The sequence below is a fragment of the Macrobrachium rosenbergii genome, chromosome 53 (genome assembly GCF_040412425.1).
Source record: "Macrobrachium rosenbergii isolate ZJJX-2024 chromosome 53, ASM4041242v1, whole genome shotgun sequence".
Classification (NCBI taxonomy): Eukaryota; Metazoa; Arthropoda; class Malacostraca; order Decapoda; family Palaemonidae; genus Macrobrachium; species Macrobrachium rosenbergii.
The window spans coordinates 54,136,845-54,146,844 of record NC_089793.1 but is presented as its reverse complement, the minus strand read 5'-3'; positions in this window follow the sequence as shown (position 1 = coordinate 54,146,844).

Sequence of the window (10,000 nt, the reverse complement as noted above, 5' to 3'; positions counted from 1 at the left end):
TCTCATAAATGAAGAATTTATATTTTTACGGAATGCATTCGGTTCCATGGACAGTACATCAGCACTTTTATCAGTCTATAAACATATTAACCGTTCGGAATCATTAATTATGACTGAATTATACCTGAATTATAAAACTAAACCTGAACGGTTTCGCATGGCGATTTCTAGGTGCACACTTGTGATGGACGGTCACCTGATCACGCCCAAATTTCAAATAACAATAATTACCTTTTTATCCCCGTCCGGGCCTTCTTTTTCTACACCACTCCCGTCCTTGCCGAGACTGTCCGTATATTCAGGAATATTGCAGCATCCTTTAATGATATGAGCATCGATTCCTCTTCTTGAAAATATATTTATTAAGTAAAGAGCCACAATAATGTATATGAGCAACTCATATATGTTAGTGTGGCTTTTTACTTATTATTCCCAATCACAGTGTAGTGATGCACCGTAGATAATATATTCTCTCTCTTCATATTCCGATTAAACGATGGAATTTTTACCAAGAACTTACCATCCAAAAATTACATTCATAGTTTTATATATATATATATATATATATATATATATATATATATATATATATATATATATATATATGTATATATATATATATATATATATATATATATATATATATATATATATATATATATATATGTAAAATCTTTTAAATATTAACGCTGTTTTGGTATGTCTGTTAATCCTTTAATTGAGTTGGATTCCAGGTACAATTTTTTTCTTTTGTAATCCCCGTCTGTCATTTATACGAGCCTTCTTTATAAACTTATTTTTATATTTCTTCAGTCTAAGTAAAAGGACTAACGTCGAGTGTTTTGCAACCTGTTGTTCTTCTTCTCTTGTAGATTTTTTATTTATATAATTAGTCACATTCCAGACTTCGTGATTGAGTTATATATATATATACAGAGTAGCATATATATATATATATATATATATATATATGTTATTATATATATATATATATATATATATATATATATATATATATATATATACATATATATTGCTACATATAAAGAAGATACGAGTATACATATATATATATATATATATATATATATATATATATATATATATATATATATATGAGTATATATATATATATATATATATATATATATATATATATATATATATATATATATATATATATATATATATATATATATATATATATATATATATATATATATATATATATATATATATATATATATATATATATATATATATATATAGATATATATATATATATATATATATATATATATATATATATATATATATATATATATATATATATATATATATATATATATATATATATATATATATATATATATATATATATATATATATATATATAACTCAATCACGAAAGTCTGGAATGATGAATATATAAATAAAGACAAATCTACAAAGGAAAGAGGAACAATTTGGAGTAGTTGTGTGCCTTTCGACGTTAGTCTCATTTAAGATTTAAAGAAATATAAAAATAAGTTTAGTAAAGAAGGCTGTATAATGACAGACGGGATTATAAAAAGAAAAAATTGTACTAATTCAACTTCAATTAAAGGATTAATAGACATAATAAAACAGTGTTAATATTTAAAAGAGTTTCACAGCGATTAGTTTCGAAGGGCTCGTGCGGTGAAAGGACAATTAAAAGATTATACAAGGGGATTGACACCACAAAATGTTATAAAAAAAATATATATAAAACTCAATGAATTATAAAAAATTTTACAGGGTAAGCATTTTTAACAAAAAATAAAAATAATTTATGTATTAAACATACGAATGCATAGAAAATATATTTCAGGTAACTAAATTTTAATTAAATAAGTGATTTCGGCTTTTAGGTCATTTTTGAGCATTTCAATTATACAGGGGTCCAAGGGCTAAGATTAACATTCCGACTAGAAGTAAGCTGTATAATAGTGGATTCAAAGAGATTTCGAGAAGAGAAATCTTTCGATCTGGCAATCACTGAACTTTCAGTCCACTTTATCCAGTGGGAGTTTTCACTTAAATGATTGAATATTGCATTGGATGTTTGTCCAGTTTTGACAGAATTTTTATGCTCTTTAATCCGTACATCTTTATCCTTGCTGGATTGGCCGATATAAAAAGAGGGGCAGTCCAAACATGGAATTTCATATATTACGTTGTTGTTTTTCTTAGGGCTATTTTCAATTAGCATTCCTTTTAGTGTGCTATTATAGTAAAAAAACAAGTTAAAAATGTTCTTAGGAATTTCTTTCTCCATGTTACTTTCACTATAAAACTTTTTGTGGGCTTTATTATAGCAAATATCTAGTATATGTGAAGACAACATGTCTGTCCTGATTTTTCTTATGCGTATTCGATTTCGATCCAGATACCGGGACTGAAAATGCGCAATGCCTTAAAAATACGGAAGAAAAAATTATTTGATATTAAGGTGATGTGTCTTCGAATAAAAATGAACATAAAGTTAATTGTTGTTGCTCTCTCTATAATGAACTTGCCCTGAAATGGTAAGCCTGTGTATTAAAACATCTAAGAAAGGGAGCAATTGTCTTTTTTCTAATTCTAAAGTAAACTTAATGGATGGCACCTCGTTATTCAAATTAGAGAAAAACATTTACATCAAAATCGGCAGACAAAACAGCTAAAATATCGTCAACATAATCTATACCACTTTAAAGGAGTAAAAATTATATTAGGTAAATATCCTTCTTCCAAGAATTCCATATACAAGTTTGAGAGGAGCTCCTGAAGAAGTGTCTGTCGGAACAAGTGCTCCCTCAATCCTTGTTACCACGCCGTTTAAGAAGATATGACCACCATCCGTTTAGTGAATTCAGTGTCATGATGTTAAAATGCCACATAGCAGCCGCAAAGCAAGAAGAGAAGGAAAACTTTAAGGAATTAGAAAAAACAAGAATTTCTTTCAAGCATTCTATCCCGGCTGATTGGAAGGATTCGCTGCGACAAGAAATTTAGGGAAAACTTCCCAGGACTACACAGGCACTAACAAGGAAACTCGACAAAAAACTAAGAAAACCTTTTTTGATAGCAGTGACCGGACTAATAGTGCACGTAATGATTGTGTTATAAACTTATCAAGTAAACAAAGAACTGAAAATGTTGTGAGTGCACTCGGATACGGTTTATCCTTCTTTATATCGAGTAGACTCTTTGCTTTAACGATTGCGTCGTCCCTATGTATATTTGAAAAATATTGTGATCTTCCTTAAAATCATATTGACATAATCAAAGGTATTGTTTATGGAGCTGCCAATGTTAGGAATGAAAGTAATTTCCCTGCTTGCTATAAGAAAAGTTTGACCAATCTTAAAAAAGACAATACTATCCACATCACAAAAGCTGATAAGTCGAATAGTATTGTAATTTTAAATGAAGCTGACTATATATTACGTATGCAAGCCCTACTGGATAATGATACCACTTACAAAAAACTTACAAAAAATCCCCTTGATCACGTCATTAAAAATTTCAATAGCACTGTAAAAAAATCCTTAAAGATAAAAAGGAACTGATAGGTCAGTTGTCAGTAGAATTTCCCTTGTTACCTTACTTATACCGATTAGTAAAAACACACAAAGAAAATAATCCTATGCGGCCTATTATCAGTACTGTCGGCTCAGTATCATATAAACTTCTGAAATATATTACCAAGCTCTTTGTCCTCTCGTTACTTTGGAATCCATCTCCCTGATTCTCTTAAGATATATAGTTCTTTTCGATTTAGTTAGATAAATTGTACCAAACTCACTTTCGGCCCATTGATAGATTCGTTAGTTTTGATGTCTGTTCTCTTTTTACTAAAGTCCTTATAGATTCTATTTTAGAGTATCTTAGTAATGAACTAATCCATCGTGAATTACCTCTATTTGTAAGACATACTATTTCACTCACTAGGCTGTGCATTTGTGATTGTAAGTTTATATTCAGTGGTGAATCTTACCAATAGTTATTTGGAATAGCAATGGGCAACACTTTATCCCCACTCCTCCCAAACTTATATATAGAATTCTTTGATAAACGATATTTACCTAATATAATTAATACTCCTTTAAAGTAGTATATATGTTGACGATATTTTAGCTGTTTTGCCTACCGATTTTGATGTAAACGATTTACTCTCTAATTTGAATAACCAGGTACCATTCATTAAGTTTACTTTAGAATTAGAAAAAGACAATTGCCTCCCTTTCTTATATGTTTTAATACATAGAGAATCATTTCAATGCAAATTCGGTATTTATAGGAAACCAACCAACAACTTAACTCATGTCCATTTTTCTTCAGGCCATCACCTTAACATCAAAATATCAATTTTTTATTCTATGTTTTTACGAGCTTTGCACATTGTCAGTCCCCAGTATTTGGATCAAGAAATCGAATACATAAGAAAAATAGACAGATTTATGTTATCCTTCACATATACTAGATATTTGTTATAATAACGCTCACAAAAAGTTTTATAGTGAAAGTAACATGGAGAAAGAAACCCCTAAGAACATTCTTAGCTTGCCTTATTTTAGTGGTTTTGAAAACATAAAATCATTGTTAAAACCTTTTAATGTCAACCTAGTTTTTTACCATAATAGCACACTAAAAGGAATGCTAATAAAAAAAGCCTTAAGGAAAACATCATAATATAGAAAATCCATGTCTGGACTGCCCCTATCTTTATATCGGCCAATCCAGCAAGGATTAAGCTGTACGGATTAAACAGCATAAATATTCTGTCAAAACTGGACAAACATCCAATGCTATAATCATTCATTTAAGTGAAAACTCTCACAGGATTAATTGGACTGAAGGTTCACTGATTGCCAGATCAGATGATTTCTCTTCTCGAAATCTCTTAGAATCTGCTTTTATACAGCTTACTTCCAGTCGGAATATTAATCTTAGCCCTGGCATGTATTATTTGGACCCCTATGTAAGTAAAATGTAAAAAAAATGGCCTAAAAGATGAAATCACTGACTTAAATGAAAATTAGTTACCTTATTTATATATTTTTTATGTATTCGTATGTTTAATATATAAAAAAAAGATTTTCTTTTTTTTTTAAATGTTCACCCTGAAAAATTTTTTATAATTCATTGAGTTGTATATATTTTTTATAACATTTTGTGGTGGTCACTCACCTTTCTTGTATAATCTTTTAATTGTCCTGTGCTTGCTTTTTGAGCCGTTGAGCCTAATCCTTTGTAAAATATTTTAAATATTAACGCTGTTTTGGTATGTCTGCTAATCCTTTAATTGTGTTGGGTTCTGGGTACATATTTATTCTTTCGTAATCCCCAATTCGTCATTTATACGAGCCTCTTTGTAAACTTATTTTTATATTTTCTTCAGTCTACTAGGGGCGACTAACGTCGAAAGGCCTTGCAGATCTCCGTTGTTTCTCTTTCCTTCGTTGATTTTGTTTATATATAAACACACATATATATATATATATATATATATATATATATATATATATATATATATATATATATATATATATATATAGTAGAGTATATATATATATATATATATATATATATATATATATATATATATATATATATATATATATATATACATATATACATATGAATATATGTTTTTCCTGGCAATCTAGTTTGAAATATCTTCTGTGAGACAGGTAGCAAACAATTTCAGATAATTTAGCCCCTTTGTGATTCTTGACTTCGTGGGTCCAGGGAAACATAAAACAGAGGAAAGGAATTTCATATGAGCATGAGGCTTCACTACTGAAGGAAAATATTGATAAACACGTGGGCAAACTTACAGGAGTGTATTTACATAAATAACATTGCACGGGAAAGAGGAATGCAAGTAGATTACTGATCCTGAAGGGGATCCCGTAGGAATGAAATGAACTTGGGGACGGATTCCAGACACATCCAAGAAGATTCCACGATAGGGTCCCTCTGAAATGAGATATGCACATTATAAGCCAGTAATGAAAACAGACAGAAGAATAATGATCTGAAGTTACATTGAGGGAAAGCAAGGGGCTTCACTGAATTAATAATGGCTCAGCACTGCCGACACTCGAGGAGCACGGACATCTGACAAGAGATTCGGTGATTACTGGCACTCAAATTAAGTAAATGTTACGAGGAAAAGCGTGACTAAATGGATGTCTTTACAGAGCACTTTACCGTAAGGCAGATTTGGTTCCAGCTCAGAAGGCGGTCCTGATGACTTGTGATTTCGTGAAAGTGCCAGTGCGATCACGGTAGATGCAGGGGCTTCAGCAAAGTGGCAGACATTAGAATCATGAACATCGCAAATGAGTAGCTGATGCAACTGGCAAAACATTAGCACCAGGCTGCGGCACTCATCGCCACCATCATTGCATGAATAAATAGTAGCGTGAAAGCAGCTTTGATAGGTAAGAGGTATAAACCAACTGAGGAAACATTGACCGATTAAACTTGACGTCCCACAAATCGCACTTAGCCCAGGATCACTTACATAGTTCAATGTTCAACAGTAAAATAAAATCAACACAGAAGCCAGGATTGTGCAAGACTCTACAAAGTGCAACCTTACTGTCACTTGAGCCAAATGATAAGCCAAAACAAAAAGAGTTTGCAGTTAACATGCTAGAGAGAATTTCTGAAGATGAAATGTTCCTCAACCGAGTTTGTTTTAGTAATGAGGCAACTTTCATAAACTTTTCAGGGAAACTGAACGCATATAATGTGCGAATCTGGAGATCAGAACATCCCATGTGATTAGGGAACTTCACCGAGATAGTTCAAAAACGTTTGCCTTGACCTTTTGACTGTATATGTGAACGACTATCATTTTTCCAACATTGGGGACTGCATGTTCATGGGTTCCTAAATCGAACATTTCCAGACTGGTGGATTGGAAGGGATGGCCCAATTCCCTGGCCACCTCATTCACCGGATATCACTCCCCTGGACTTATTTCTATGGGGTTATGTTAAAGATATCGTGCATCAAACAAAGACAGGACATCACTGATCTCAAGCAAAAAATCACTGATGCCATTGCCATCATTGATGAGCTATGCTACAGCGAAAATGGCAATAAATCGAGTACCGTCTTGATGAGCTTCGTGCAGCTAATGGTGGACATATAGAGATGTATCAAATAAGGCAAAAAAAAAAATTCAATATCTACTCCTCATTTTGTAATAATTTCCACTTATTCGTCTGATCATTTGCTTGTAATATATATTTTTTTAATTGCAAAGAGACTTTATATTATCTCTGTACACACACACATTGGAAGACACACACACACACACACATATATATATATATATATATATATATATATATATATATATATATATATATATATATATATATATATATATATATATATATATATATATATATATATATATATATATATATATATATATATATATATATATAAAATATATATATATATATATATATATATATATATATATATATATATATATATATATATATATATATATATATATATATATATATATATATATATATATATATATATATATATATATATATAGTTATATATATATATATATATATATATATATATATATATATGTGTGTGTGTGTGTGTGTGTGTGTGTATATGTATATATATATATATATATACATATATATATATATATATATATATATATATATATATATATATATATATGTGTGTGTGTGTGTGTGTGTGTGTGTGTGTGTGTGTGTGTGTGTGTGTGTATTCTTTTCTGTAAATTTTCCTTTCCATTGTGGGTCGATGTTTAAGACAGTTTTCTTTTCACCTGGTTTAACAAACACATCGTCCTCTGACAATTGCTTTTCTCTCAGATCTTCTTTAACAGCATTTATCCACCTTCGCTTCGGTCTTCCTCTCACTCTCCCTCCAGGCACCTTCATATACATCACTCTCGTCCCTACATATGTCTTATCTCTTCACATCACATGGCCATACCACTACAGTATTCTTCCTAGGACTTCTTCGATAGTTCTCCGTTTTTAGTAGTTCCTCTTATTCTTACGTTCTTGATCCTGTCCATTTTTATTATTCCACACATCCACCAAAGCATTTTCATCTCTACCAACATCCAATTTCTTCTCTTGCACTCTCTTCACCGGCCATGTTTCTGCTCCATATATCAAAACTGGTCTCACTACTGTCTGTTAGATTCTCCCTTTAACCTGCATGTTGACACCTCACATATTTCTCCAATTTTTCCATCCAGCCTGCGCTCTGTGTATTATTTCTACATCCAAATCTCCATCACCAGCTACTGATAAGCCAAGATATATACCTAAATTTTTTCATTAAATTGCTATAGAAAAAGAGAGAGCCTATATCGGCAGAACAGGATGAAATTACACTACTCCACCGTTTATTTTATTTGTCTTTACCCACCTGATTTCCTATTGTGAAACTCGTAATTGTATTGCAAGCTAAAAATGTACAAAAAATTCCTCTCTTTTGATGGAAAAGAGTATAACTAAAAAAATAGAGATCGAACCGACCTGTTCTCATGGACTGCACACAATTTTCCATATTGAAATGCTGTTCAAATATATATATATTTTTTCACAAAGAGTGAAGAATGATTTAATGCAAGGTAATTTCGCCTCATATCCCGTACAAACAAACTTATCAAGTGAACACGGAATGGTCATTAAATGAGTAAGAGTGTAAAACAAAGAAAGTAAATAAATATATAGGAATGATAGAAGAGAGGGCCTTTAAAATGCATATTGCATTTGGAAAAGAAGAAGACAGCGAAGAAAAAACACGAAGAGGCAGAGAAACGAAGAGAGATAAAAGAACAAGAAGTAAAAAGCGAGAAAACGAATAAGGAAGCACTGAAGCCAAAAGGTTTATCAAAAGACGACCAGAGCAAAGAAGGAGCAGCAGCTAACGATAATGACTGACATAGAGATTCCAGGTATTCCTTAATTAATGAGAGACATTCACACGAGGGGAAAGGCTGAGATAAAGAAGACAAAGTGAGAGCAATTGCTGCAAGCCTCACTCTCTTGGGTAACGGTTTTCTTTGAGAAATCTTCTCGAGCAGAGAGAGAGAGAGAGAGAGAGAGAGAGAGAGAGAGAGAGAGAGAGAGAGATGTAATGAGTCCATTGTGAGTCTTCTGGTCAGATTCAACAAAAGGAATCCACAAAGACTTGCAATGGAATGACGAAGCCTAAGAGTGAATGTGGTGCACACCCGGAAAACCACTCCTGCAACTTCATCGAGAGAGAGAGAGAGAGAGAGAGAGAGAGGCTATCTTAAATCGAATTGAGGAAAGAAATATATGAATATGAAGAGTTTAATTTTCACCTTGAAAGCACACATGACTTTTCGATATCTGGTCGAATTAATGGAGTATTGCAAGATGTTCGACCAAATGTGTATCTGGGAATCTCGCGAAGTTCACGTGATTCACAGACACACTTACAGACACACACACACACACACATATTTATACGTATACGCACAAACATACACACATTAATTATATTTTTTACATACACCATGACTTTTTTATTTACAGACATTAAGCTACAAATGTCGCTTAATATCCAACTCGCTCTGCTTCTCAAATATCACCGAAGGGGAATTAGAATTGGAATCTCCAAGGCGACGAATCCTCTAGAAATTCTAATTCCCCTTCGGTGGTATTTGCGAAGTAGAGCGAATTGAATATGAAACGACGTTTGTATCTTAATGTTTGTGAATAGAAAAGTCATGGTGTATTTGAAAAAAAATCATACTTGTGTGAATGTGTTGTGTATACGTATATGTTTGTGTATTACGTGAGTGTGTGTTTGTGAATCATGTGAGCTTCGAGAAATTCTCAAATTAACATCTGGTCGAAGGTCCAGCAGAAACTCAACTCCATTAATTCGACCAAGAAGGACATCCAGAAAGATGTCAGTTTATCAAGGGTGA